A 10,100-nucleotide genomic window follows, 5' to 3' on the forward strand; every position below is an offset into this window, starting at 1 on the left:
AAATGGTACTGAAGGAAACAGTCCAAGCTGCACTGAAGGCATTGGTGAAAAACAAGGCTCCGGGATTTGACTGAATATGAATTGAGATATTTCAACAATCGGATGCAGCACTGGAAGTGCTCATGCAACTATGCCAAGAAATTTGGAAGACAGCTACCTGGCCAACCTACTGGAAGAGATCCTTATTTATGCCTATTCCCAAGAAAGGTGATCCAACCAAATGCAGAATTATTGAACAATATCATTACTATCACATGCAAGCAAAATTCTGCTGCAGATCACATAAAAGCAACTGCAGCAGTTTATCAACAGGAAAATGCCTGGATTTAGAAGAAGACGTGGAACCAGGGAATGCCAGAAAGATGTTTACCTATGTTTTATTGACTTTGCTAAGGCATTCAATCATGTGGATCATAACAAATTATGGATAACAGTGCAGAAAATGGACATTCCAGAACACTTAATTGTGCTCCTGAAGATCTATACATAGATGAAGAGGCAGTCGCTGTAAGAGAACAAGGGGATACTATGTGGTCTAAAGTCAGGAAAGGTGTGCGCCAGTGTTGTATCCTTTCACCATACCTATTCGGTCTGTATGCTGAGCAAATTATTCATGAATCTGGATCACACGACGAAGGACAGGGCACTGGGACTGGACTGGGACTGCAATATGCAGATGACACAACCTTGCTTGCTGATAGCGAAGAGAACTAATGAAGATCAAAGACCACAGCCTTCAGTATAGATCATGCGTCAACATAAACCAAAAAACCTCACAACAACCAATAAGCATGAACGGAGAAAAGACTGAGTTTGTCAAGCATTTCATTTTGCTTGGATCCACAATCAACACCCACGTAAGCAGCAGTAATCAAAAGACACATTATATCAGGCAAATCAGCTACAGAAAACTTCTTTAAAGTGTTGAAAAGCAAAGACGTCACCTTGAGGACTAAGGTATGCCTGACTGAGCCATGGTGTTTTCAATCTCCACACATGCATGTGAAAGCTGGACAATGAAGAAGGAAGACAGAAGAACTGACGCCTCTCAATTAGGGTACTGGCAAAGAATACTGAATATACCACGGACTGCCAAAAGAATGAACAAATCTGTCTTGGAAAAGCACAACCAGAATGCTCCTTAGAAGCAAGGATAGCGACAGTACATTTCCCATACTTTGGATGTGTTATCAGAAGGCATCAGTCACTCGAGAAGGACACCATGTTTGGCAGAGGGTCAGCTAAAAAAAGACCCTCAACAAGATGGACTGACGCAGTGGTTGCAACAATGAGAACAACCATAGCAACAACTGTGAGGATGGCACAGGACAGGGCAGTGTTTTGTTCTGTTGTGCATACGTTGCTACAAGTTGGAATCGATTAAACGGCCCCTAACAACAATTATATGCATAGAAAATTTAACCATGTTTCTATTAAATGTATTAAAATTAGTTATTACTTCACATACTATATATTATCTACAGAGAAAAATTCAAGTTTTAGCTAACTTCACTGGATTCCCATTGATCTATGCTCTGAAACAAGATACACCGATGTAACATGCTGATTATTGACCAAAACCATACCACAATATAACCTAGAAAGTTAAAAAAAATACATATTTTCCAAACGCTGCATTACATACAAATTCTTCTCCCCACTTTTCATCAGTTCTAAGGACAGAGAAGAACCGACAAAACAGGAAACTGTTCCTTGCAGACGTCCCCAGGCTTGGTGGTATTCTCATTCTTCATAAGTTCCATTTATTAATCAGCACTTATTAGAAATGATAGCACCCAGGAGAGTTATAAGAATATACTTAATATATTTAACAACTGAAAGACAAAAACCAAAATGTAGGAACTTAGTATGAATACCATATAATTAAGAAAAATATTAACTAACAAATCTTATTAAGAAACATTTAAAATCATTTTAAAAGAAACCCAGAAAACAGAACCTATTTTATACTACCAAAAGCCTTTATGACATAATGTTCAAATTTTCTATAATCCATCCAATTGAGGGAAATAATGCCAATTCGGGAAACCCTGGAGGAATAGTAGTCAAGAGCTATGATTGCAAACCAAAAGGTCGGCAGATAAAATTCACCAGGCACTCCATGGAAACCCTATGGGGCACTTCTACTGTGTCCTATAGGGTCACTAGGTTGGAATCCACTTGACAAACAATGGGTTTCGTTATTGGCTTAACATTAACTCAAAGACTACAATAAAGAGAGAAACTAACCAGAATGCAAGCAACTGAAAAGGAAAGCCTTGTGACCTTTAAGAACTCCTGAAAGGCAGGGCCAAGATGGTGGAACAGACAGACACTTCCAGTGAGCACTCTTAAAACTAAGACGCACCCCCCCCCCAAAAAAAGTGAAATGAGTATATTTATGACAAGCTAGGAGTCCTAAACATCAAAGGCAAGGTTAGAAAACCAACTGAGGGGTAGGAAGAGAGTTCAGAAGCAGAGAGGAGTTACCGGACCTGAATCCCCAGAAGCCCTCAGGCACCATTCCCGGGAACCACTGCGGTGGGCTGTTACTAGCGTTGGGCCACACCTTCCACAAGGAGAAGCACCAACTACACAGCCTGCTCACACCTCGGGAACCAGACAAGAACGGCGCTCTCAGCAAAAGCTAACTACTCGCGTATATCTTACCGTGCCTCCCGCCACCAAAATGGCTTCAAGGGGTGCTGGTCACTAACCTTGGCATGAGATAGGCCCTGTTGAACCCCTGGAGCCACCCTCCAGGCACTGAAGAAAGAATAAATTTGCAATTGGGGGAAAAGATAATTTGCCAGCTCTACTAACCACAGGAGCTCAGGACAGAAGTGGCGCCTATCTAGGCATAAACAATCCGTGGACATTGAGTACCTTTCCCCTCAGCATGGAACTGTGTGGGCCTATTTCAGAAGAATAGGCCCTTGTTGGCAGACTACAACTGTTTCAGCTGTGTGGTGGAGAGGTGGCTGTTTGATGTTTGACACCGCTTTGCCTATTAAACAGGATCCTCACCTACCCACATCAAGAGCCTGAGGTTTGGTGGTTTCATGCAGGTCACCCACCCACCCGTAACAGTGGTAAAACAATAACTGGTACCTCTGAATCCTTACAACCAAAAACACTGGATGCCCATGGTCTGTCTGTAGAACTCACCCACCTGTATGCTCTAGGAAACATGGACAAGCTTTCCTCAAAGACTCCTGGGAGATGATTTACAGCCCCCTGCCTTGTTAAGAGCATGACCCCCTCACCAACCAGATACTGGTACCTACACCAATCACCACTGCCCCTCTAAGACTGTAGGACACAGCCTGTACCACACACTTGATGATCAGCTACCTGGATACCTCAGCTGAATTCACACAAGAAAAGTGAATGGACTCCTAGACTGATATGCCTCATAACAGCTCTAGCCTTCTGGGGACAGGACGTCAGAGCTCCAAACACAAAAATACTCAAGCGAGCTGAATCAAACAAGCCATCTGGGCATACCAAAACAAAACCAACCAAGCAGCTACGATACTGTAAGAAAACATAAAATAAATAGATGGCCAGGAGACAACAGCCGATATCCAGTCACATAAAGAAACAGGCCATGATCGCCTCAACAAGCTCTCAAAACAAAGAATCAAGGGATCTTATAGACGAAAGTGCATTCCTGGAATTCGCAGAGGCCCAATACAAAAGATTACCATACAAAACCCTTTAAGACATCAGGAAGAAAATCAGGCAACACGCAGAATGAGCCAAAGAACTCACATATAAACCAGACGAACAAATTAAAAAGGTTATTCAGTAACATAATGAGAAATATTTAATAAGCTGGAAAAATCCATAGACAGCAATCAGAAATTCAGAAGATTAACAATAAAATTACAGAATTACACAACTCAACAGAAAAGTCAGAGAACAGAACTGAGCAAGTGGAACACAAAATTGGCGACCTTGAAGATAAAGCACTTCGCAACAATATATTTGAAGAAAAATCAGAAGAAAGAGTTTTTTTTAAATGAAGAAACGTTAAGAATTATGTGGGGAGCTATCAAGAGAAAAAACGTACGAGTGACTGAGTACCAGAACAGGGACAGATAACAGAAAATACACGGAGAATTGTTCAAGATTTGTTCGCAGAAAACTTCCCTGATACTGTGAAAGATGAGAAAATATCTATCCAACGTGCTCATCGAACTCCACATAAGGTAGATTTTAAAAGAAAGTCACCAAGTAATATTATAATCAAACTTGCCAAAACCAAAGATAAAGACAGAATTTTAAGAGCAGCTAGGGATAAACAAAGTCACCTACAAAGGAGGGCCAATAAGAAAAAGCTCAGACTACTCGGCAGAAACCATGCAGGCAAAAAGGCAATGGGATGACTTATATGAAGCATTGAACAAAAAAATTTCCATCCAAGAATCATATATCTAGCAAAACTATCTCTCAAATATGAAGGTGAAATTAGGACATTTCCAGATAAACAGAGGTTTAGGGAATTCATAAAAACTAGAGAAAACTAAAAGAAATACTAAAGGGAGTTCTTTGGTTAGAAAATCAATAATATCAGGTGCCAACCCAAGACTAGAACACTGGGCAGAGCAATCAAAAGTCAACCCAGACAGGAAAATCAAGAAAATAAATCAAGATTTACGAAAAAAAAAAAAGCTCTAAACAGGGTAACAGTGATATTATTATATAAAACAAGACAACATTAAAACAAGAAAGGGGGACTAAGAAATATAGTCATAGATCTTTCATAAGGAGAGGAAGACAAGGCGATATAAAGAAATAAAAGTTAGGTTTAAATGTAGGGAAAAAAGGGTAAATAATAAGGTAACAACAAAGGAGACAAACTATCATACGCATCAAAATAAAATGCAAGAAAAAAATAGACTCAGCAGAAACAAAATCAAAAACAACAAATATGAGGAAAAGACAACATATAAAGATAATCTACTCAGGACAAAAAATTAAGTGGGAAAAAGAAACTGTCAACAACACGCACAAAAAAGACATCAAAATGACAGCACTAATTTCATACCTATCCATAATTACACTGACTGTGAATGGACTACATTCACCAATAAAGAGACAGAGAGTGGCAGAATGGATTAAAAAACAGGATCCATCTATATGCTGCCTGAAAAGACAAACCTTAGAGACAAAAACAAACTAAAACTCAAAGTATGGGAAAAAATATATCAAACAAACAACAATCAAAAGCGAGCAGGAGTGGCAATATTAATTTCTGACAAAACAGACTTTAAAGTTAAATCCATCATAAAAGATAAGGAAAGACACTATATAATGATTAAAGGCACAATATACCAAGAGGATATAACTGTATTAAATATTTATCTACCCAATGACAGGGCTGCAAGACACATAAAACAAACTCTATCAGCAGTGAAAAACGATAGACAGCTCCACAATAACAGTAGGAGACTTCAACACACCACTTTCAGTGAAGGACAGGACATCCAGAAAGAAGCTCAAAATACACGGAAGACCTAAATGCCACAATCAACCAAATTGACTCACAAACATATATAGAACACTCCACCCAACAGCAGCCTTTTATAGCGCACATGGGACATTCTCTAGAATACACCACATATTAGGTCATAAAGCAAACCTTAGCAGAACCCAAAACACTGAAATATTAGAAAGCATCTTCTCTGACTATAAGACCATAAATGTAGAAATCAACAACAGAAAAAGCAGGGAAATCAAACACTTGGAAACTGAACAATACCCTGCTCAAAAAAGACTGGATTACAGAAGATATTCAGGATGGAATAAACAAATTCACAGAATCCAAAGAGAATGAAAACACTTCCTATCAAAACCTTTGGAACACAGCAAAAGCAATGCTCAGAAGTCAACTCATATCAATAAATACACACATCTAAAAAGAAGGGCCAAAATCAAAGAATTATCCCCACAACTTGAACAAAAAGAAAGACAGCAACAAAAGAAACCCTCAAGCACCAGAAGAAAACAAATAATAAAAAATTAGGGCAAAACTAAATGAAATAGGGAACAGAAAAACAATTTAAAGAATTAACAAGAACAAAATCTGCTTCCTTGAAAAAACTCAACAAAATTGATAAACCATTGGCCAAACTGGCAAAAGAAAAACAGGAGAGTAAGCAAATAACCCAAATAGTAAATGAGATGGGTGATATTACAACAGACGCAACTGAAACTAAAAGGATCAGGTTATGATAAAAAACTATACTCTAAGAAACTTGAAAACCTAGAAGAAATGGATGAATTCCTAGAAACACACTGCCTACTCTAAAACAGCACAAACAGAGGTAGAACAACTAAATAAACCTATAACAAAAGAAGAGATTAAAAAGGTAATCAAAACAGTCCAAACAAAAAAAAAAGCCCTGGCCAGGATGACTTCCCTGCAGAGTTCTACCAAACATTCAGAGCAGAGTTAACACCACTACTACTAAAGGTATTTCAGAGCACAGAAAAGGACAGAATACTGCCAAACTCATTTTATGAATCCAGCTTATCCCTGATACCAAAACCAGGTAAAGACACCACAAAAATAATAAATTACACACCTATATCCTCATGAACTTAGATGCAAAAATTCTCAACAAAATTCTAGCCGATAGAATTCAACAACATATCAAAAAAAAATCCTTCAACATGACCAAGTGGGATTCATACCAGGTACACAGGGATGGTTCAACATTAGAAAAACAATTAATGTAATCCATCATATAAATAAAACAAAAGACAAAAACCACATGATTTTATCAATTGATGCAGAAAAGTCATGTGACAAAATCCAACACCCAATCATGATAGAAACTCCCAGAAAAACAGGAATAGAAGGAAAATTCCTCAATATAATAAAGGGCATTTATACAAAGCCAATAGTCAACATCATCCTAAATGGAGAGGGCCTGAAAGCATTCCCCCTTGAGAATGGGAACCAGATAAGGATGCCCTTTATCACCACTCTTACTCAACATTGTGCTGGAGGTCCTAGCCAGAGCAATTCAGCTAGACAAAGAAATAAAGGGCATCCAGATTGGCAGGAAAGAAGTAAAGGTATTTGCAGATGACATGATCTTCTACACAGAAAACCCTAAGGAATGCTCAAGAAAACTACTAAAACTAACAGAAGAGTAGAGCACAGCATCAGGATACAAGATTAATATACAAAAATAAGCTGGATTCCTCTACACCAACAAAAAGAACATTGAAGAGGAAATCACCAAATCAATACCATTTACAGTAGCCCCCAAGAAGATAAGATACATAGGAATAAATCTTACCAGAGACGTAAAAAGACTTTTATAAAGAAAACTACAAAACTCTTCTGCAGGAACCCAAAAGAGACCTACGTAAGTGGGAAAACATACCTTGCTCATGGATAGGAAGACTTAACGTTGTAAAAATGTCTACTGTACCAAAAGCCATCTATAGATACAATGCAATTCCAATCCAAATTCCAACGGCATTTTTTAATGAGATAGAGAAACAAATCACCAACTTCATATGGAAGGGAAAGAGGCCCCGGACAAGTAAAACATAACTGAAAAAAAGAGCAAAGTGGGAAACCTCACTCTACTCGATTTTAGAACCTACTGTACCACCACAGTAGTCAAAACAGCTTGGTACTGGTACAACAACAGAGACAAAGATGAATGGAACAGAATTGAGAATCCAAACATAAATCCATCCACATATGAGCAGTTGATATTTGACAAAGGCCCCCAATCAGCTGAATGGGGAAAAGACACTTTTTTCAACAAATGGTGCTAGTTATCAACGGATATCCACCTGCAAAAAAATGAAACAAGACCCATACCTCACACTATGCAAAAAACTAACTCAAAATTAATCAAAGGCCTAAATATAAAATCTAAAGCAATAAAGATCATGAAAAAAAAACTACGGACAACGTTTGGAGCCCTGATACATGCCATAAACAGTATATAAAACATTACTAACAATGCAAAAGAAAAAGCAGAACCAAAGAGTCAGCAGTTCGAATCCACCAGGCACAGTTCTAGTCTGTCCTATAGGGTCGCTATGAGTCGGAATCAACTCAATGGCACTGAGTTTAGTTTTTTTTTGGGGGGGGGTTGGGGGAGGAGCTCCTAAAATTCAAACACCTATCCAAAGACTTCACCGAAACAGTAAAAAGATTACCTACAGACTGGGTAAATGTTTTTAACTATGACATTTCTGATAAGCTCCTCACCTCTAAAATCCACAGGATACTGCAAAAACTCAACTACAAAAAGACAAATTACCCAATTAAAAAACAGGCAAAAGATATGAACAGACACTTCACTGAAGACGACATTCTCAGGTAGCTAACAGACACATGACAAACTGCTCACCATCATCAGCCATTAGGAAAATGCAGATCAAAACTACAATGAGATTCCATCTTAATCCAAAAAACACAAAATAATAAATGTTGGAGAGGTTGTGGAGAGACTGGAACACTTACACACTGCTGCTGGCAACGTCAAATGGTACAACCACTTTGGAAATCGATTTGGCGCTTCCTTAAAAAGCTAGAAAAAGAACTATCATACGATTCCATAATCCCACTCCTTGGAATATATGCTGGAGAAATAAGAGCCTTTACACCAACAGATATATGCACACCCATGTTCACTACAACACTGTTTATGATAGGAAAAAGATGGAATCAATCAAGGTGCCTATCAATGTATGAATGAATAATTATGGTATATTCACACAATGGAATATTTCACATTGATAAAGAACAGTGATGAATCTATGAAACATTTCATAAAGTGGAAGAATCTGGAAGGCATTACGCTGAGTGAAATTAGGCAGTTGCAAATGGACAAATACTGTATAAGAGCACTATTATAAGAACTCAAGAAGTAGTTTAAACAGAGAAGAAAATATTCTCTGATGGTTATGCGGGGGGGAGGCAGGGAGGGAGAGGGGTATTCGCTAATTAGACAGTAGATAAGAACTACTTTAGGTGACAGTAAAGACAACACACAATACAGGACAGGTCAGCACAACTGGACTAAACCAAAAGCAATGAAGTTTCCAGAATAAAATGAATGCTTCAAAGGCCAGCATAGCAGGGGCAGGGTTTTGGGGACCACGGTTTGAGGGGACATCTAAGTCAACTGGCATAATAAAATCTACTAAGGAAATATTCTGCTCTCACTTTAGAGAGAAGCGTCCGGGGTCTTAAACATTAGCAAGCAGCCATCTAAGATACATCAATTGGTCTCAACCCACTTGGGCCAAAGGAGAATGAAGAACACCAAGGACACAAAAGTAATTATGAGCCCAAGAGACAGAAAAGGCCACATAAACCAGAGACTACACCAGCCTGAGACCAGAAGAACTAGATGGTGCCCGGCTACTGCCCTGACAGGGAACACAACAGAGAACCCCTGAGGGAGCAGGAGAACAGTGGGATGCAGACCCCAAAGTCTCCTAAAAAGACCAGACTTAATGGTCTGACTGACACTAGGAGGACCCTGGTGGTCACGGCCCCCAGATCTTCTGTTAGCCCAGGGCAGGAACCATTCCCAAAGCCAACTCTTCAGACAGGGATTGGACTGGACAATGGGACAGCAAAAGGTGCTGGTTAAGAACGAGCTTCTTGGATCAAGTAGACACGAGATTATGTTGGCATCTCCTATCTGGAGGAGAGATGCGAGGGCACAAGGGGTTAGAAACTGGTAGAATGGACACGAAAAGAGTGGAGGAAAGGAGCGGGCTGTCTCATTACGGGAGAGCAATTAGGAGTGTATAGCAAGGTGTATACAAATTTTTGTATGAAAGACTGACTTGATTTGTAAACTTTCACTTAAACCACAATAAAAATTAAAAAAGAAAAAAAAACTCCTGAGAGTATTTGAGTAATTCAGTACCCATCCTTAAACACAGAGGACCAAGTCAGGGAGTTCTGGGGCACTAACACTTCTTCAGCTATAAATTACCCGCTGCTTCTCCTCCCAATATTCATGCAGGTTTGTTTTCAACTTCTTTTTGGTACAAAACCCAACTGACTATTCAAAATCTGTCAGAGAACAAAGTGTTCCCTTCAA

This window comes from Elephas maximus, chromosome 23, assembly GCF_024166365.1.
Source record: "Elephas maximus indicus isolate mEleMax1 chromosome 23, mEleMax1 primary haplotype, whole genome shotgun sequence".
Lineage (NCBI taxonomy): Eukaryota > Metazoa > Chordata > Mammalia > Proboscidea > Elephantidae > Elephas > Elephas maximus.